The following is a 4,703-nucleotide window of genomic DNA, read 5'->3' on the forward strand; positions in this document are numbered from 1 at the left end:
ATATCTCATATTTTTTATATTACTCATAGTTTCTTACTAATAAACCTTGTAAATAGTCAACTCTTCATCTTATGTGAGCATTTACTCATTTTTGGATAATTTCTTTTACAAATTGGATTTATCTCCTCCCCACACATGGATTGATCTTATTGGCCCATAGGAACCTTAATTGGACCATAATCCAAAAATTTCTGAAAATCTAGACCCTTAGGCTAAGGTCCTTTATACCCATTTCCAATTTATTCCAATTGCACATTGGAAAGTTCTTTTTGAATTTTTGTTTCAAGGGAATTCATTTTAATAATATGAGAATTTTTTCTATCTAAAAATATTCAAAATCTGAATATTCTCTCTCTAGAATGTTTTCTCTCTCTCTAAGTTAAAACAGTTAGAAATAAGATCTTTTATATTTCTGAAGAGGGGATTGATTACAGGGGAAGATGCTGGATATCTTGAGAGGCTGGGGAGGAATCTTACAAAGTAGATGCAATGCATGCACTACCTGGGTCTAAAGTACTGCAAACATTGCACTTGCACAACTGACATGAAGATTTATGGAGAGAGTGCATTTGGTTGAAGGAATCCTTCAAATAGCACATCTACACATGATAGATACAACAACACGTATTCCAATCCTTCAATTTTCTTACAAAAAAGGGCTTCAAGGACTCAAAAGATCAAAGCTGAATTTTGCAGTACATATGTTGTGCCTTGAATCGTTGAAATAATTCTACCTCCATAACTCCACCTGCATAAAACCAAACAAGAAAATCATTATTTAGCAACTTAATAGTAATGTTAAAAGTGACTAATAGCATGTGTTAGCAGCAGTGATTGTTTCTACTACAACCCACACTGTTGCTTACTAGTACTAGTTAGCAGTACTAGTTACCAATGTATGTTAGCAGTTTTAATTAACAGTGCTAGTAGGCAGTTTCTATTAATAGTGCTAGTTAGCAGTTATGTTAGCAATGCTATTAGCACAGTGTGAATACTATTATCACAGTGCTAGTAGTTAATAGTGCTAAGTAATACTGCTAGTAGTTAGCAGTGTGTCCTAGAAGTGGTGTGTGTTAGCAATGTTTGCCCCAACAGTGCTAGTAATAGTGCTAGTTTAGCAATTATGTTAGCAATGCTATTAGTAGTGCTACTAGATAGCAATACTACTAGCACAGTGCCAATACTATTAGCACAGTGCTAGTAGTTACTACTGCTAAGTAATACTGCTAGTAGTTAGCAGTGTGTCCTAGAAGTGATGTGTGTTAGCAGTGTTTTTGCCAACAGTGCTAGTAAAAGTAGTTTTTATTAATAGTGCTAGTTAGCAGTTATGTTAGAAGCAATGCTATTAGCAGTGCTGCTAGATAGCAATACTATTAGCACAGTTCCAATACTATTAGCATAGAGCTAGTATAGTTACTAGTGCTAAGTAATACTGCTAGTAGTTAGCAGTGCTAGCTAGCAGTGTGTCCTAGAAGTGGTGTGTGTTAGCAGTGTTTGCCAACAATGCTAATTAGCAGTCTCTTATTAGCAATGCTACTTTCGAGAAATGTGTGTTAGCAATTATAGTTAGAAATATTAACTTGCAAGCCAATGCTTGGTAGAAGTATAAGTAAAGTAGTATTAATAGTTCTAGTTATCAACATGATAGTGTTAGGTTATGCTAGTTAAGACTAGCACAATGGTACAAGCATTGCTATATAGTGCAAAATAATAGTGTTAGCTAATATTTTAACAATGCTACATAAGTTATTAGTACAAGAGTGCTAGTTCACAATATAACATAGGTAGCTAGTGCTAGTTATTAGTATAGTAATGTTAGCTAGCTCTAGACCATTAGTAGATATTGCTTCTTAACAACAAAATTGTGCTAGACACCAATGTGCACAATGGTACCAATGGTACTTGTAGCACTACAAGCACATTGCTAAATCAAACTAGTAGATAAGCAACACCTGGCCAATGTTATTTGTAGTGCTATGAAGCATATAAAATTTGAAGTAACTAGCATGACTAGCAACATACCAATGCTACATGTGTAACTAATCAGCAAAACATTATTAATGACAAGCATGACCAACAATATCCCAATGCTATTTTTAATGCTAATAGTGTGGGTAATGCAGCATTCAAGTGTAGACAAGAATACTGTTTGAGTCAATACCTATGTCTCGTCCAGAAAGTGTACTGGATGGTTGATAAATGTCTTTCTCCAAATCCTCTTTTGGCACACATCCCTCTTATTTGGGGACACTCGTGTCTCATTTTCCCAAAAGAAGTACACATCCTTGATTTCTTGGGAAATGGGGCTAGTACATTGTTGCTTCCAACAAGTAGCCAATGGGAACATTCCAGCAATATCATTAAGAGATTCACTATGTAAACGAGATCTTGTTGAATACAAGGTGCTCCTTCGAACCTTAATGACCCTTGAGACCTTAGAAACTTGTAGATCGCGAGATGTAGACCCATCAAATTTCATCAACATAGACAACATGCTTCTTCTTAGAAATAGCTCCTCCTTAGATTTTGGTTGTTTAACACTAGCCAATGTGTTGCAAACATTAGCCACAATGGCTGCTTGGCCTCTCGTGATGATTTGTCTTGCAGTGCCAAGATCATTGGATGTAGAGTTGCATGAGTACAGAGATAGCATGCAAGAACTTCAACAAGAGAGAGAGAGAGAGAGAGAGAGAGAGAGAGAGAGAGAGGCACATTGGATGGCCCACTTCACCCCATGTAACCACAATAATAGCCCAAAAGAAAACAAAAAAATAGTTCTTCATATATATAACCATTTAAAAAGAGGAGGTAATGTTGCCAAACAAAAAGAGGTGGTAATGCTAAAAAATTGTGCAAGTTAGCCATGTCCATGGACATGTTATTTTGTAACATGTTAACATGCTTCCACCCAGAACAATTATAAGGTTCCTTGTACTATGTCTAACATTATGGAATTCATAACCACTCGTAATAATGCCTCTCTTTAATAGGGTCAACTTTTCTTTTCACAAACGAGTACATGTTATTACTTTCTTTTACAATCACATACTCATACCTTTATGATGTGACCGAAGCAAAACATCAATTTATTATATCACCACCATGAGAATTTATAGTCTTTCCTCTTTTCCAAGGATTTAGACTCTTATTTATAGATAGACAGGCCAATTTTACCGGACATTAACTATCTTTACTAGGCATTAACGATCTTTTCCACTTTTGATCCTTCTTTAAGTGATTCCTTTAAACCACTATCTTTTTAAGCGATACCCTTTCCCATTTGAGAGTTATCTCTTTTAATCAAGGAATTACAAACCACTTGATAGCTAGGGTCATTAGCACATTTTTCTTTTAAATAAGCCAAAAACTCACTTCTAGTTGAGTAAAGCTCAACTCATTTATCATGGGTGCTCGACTTAGAATATCTTCCCCACCATGACCTTAAATTTTCTTTTTCTATATCTGATTTGCAAATCAAACTCTTGTAGGATTTCAGCCCATCTAGCCTTCCTACCTTTTAACTCCTTTTGAGTACTTAACCATTTAAGACTTTGATGGTCAGACAATACTTCTAAATTGGCACTATACAAATAATGATGCCACTTTTTAAAAGTATGCACAATTGCAAATAGTTCTTTTCCATAAGTTGAATAATTACTTTGAGCTTTGTTCAACTTTTACTTTCAAATAATTTTGATTGTTTTTAAGGAAAATAATTTATTTTTCCTCTATAATTGAAATACTTTTCTAAGGTGCTCAATATGTTCTTGTTCATTTTACTAAAGACTAATATATCATTAATAAAAACCACATAAATTTTTCTAAATATAGAAGTAGTGAGAGCATTAGCTAGACCAAAAGACATAACTAAAAACTCAAAGCGCCCAAAAGATGTCCTAAATGTTGTTTTTGGCACATGTTCAATTCTAACTTTTACTTAATGATATCCAAACTTTAAATCTATCTTACTAAAATTTTTAGCACCTTTGAATTGATCAAACAACTCATGTATCCTAGAAATAGGAAATTTATTTTTTATTGTGATTAAATTTAATCCATACTAATATATGAACAAGCGTGTATATATGCATCTTTTTTCTTCAACACAATAATACTGGTGAAGTGTCTAGAGAGACTTACTTAGCCTAACAAATCCTTGTTATAAATATTCAGCCAACTTCTTGTCTTTCTATCGAACTTACTCTATAAGATGACTTAATAATTGGCTGCTTTGAATCCTTTAAAGCTTCTATGGGGGATGATCTATCCCTCTATCCAGAGGTAAACCTTTTGGCAATGTTTCTGGAAAAACATCTTTAAATCCTTCTAATAAATTATTTAAAGAAGAATTAACTACATAAATACTTGAATCAAAATTTTCACAATGGTTTTTAAAGTGAGATATTTGTTGAGATATCGAGCTCATCTAGTGAGGTGGTGGGCACTGATGACCCGCCTGGAGGATAGGCCCCACACTTACACCACTGGCATGGTTGGTGAGATCATGGGTGATATGCGGCCGCCAGTGGGATGACAGGCTGTGTGTGACAGCTATTCTAGAGACTGGCATAGTTATAGCGCCAGCTCATTTAGTTGGGTTCACACTATAGAGAACCCTAGTAAGTATTTGGTTGAGTACCTTTTCATATGATGTGTACTCTTATCTTTGTATATGATGTGTTGAGTGTTGTATGAAGAAGAAG

Source organism: Cibotium barometz, chromosome 53 (genome assembly GCF_041138505.1).
Source record: "Cibotium barometz isolate CiBa-2024 chromosome 53, ASM4113850v1, whole genome shotgun sequence".
In the NCBI taxonomy this organism is placed as follows: domain Eukaryota; kingdom Viridiplantae; phylum Streptophyta; class Polypodiopsida; order Cyatheales; family Cibotiaceae; genus Cibotium; species Cibotium barometz.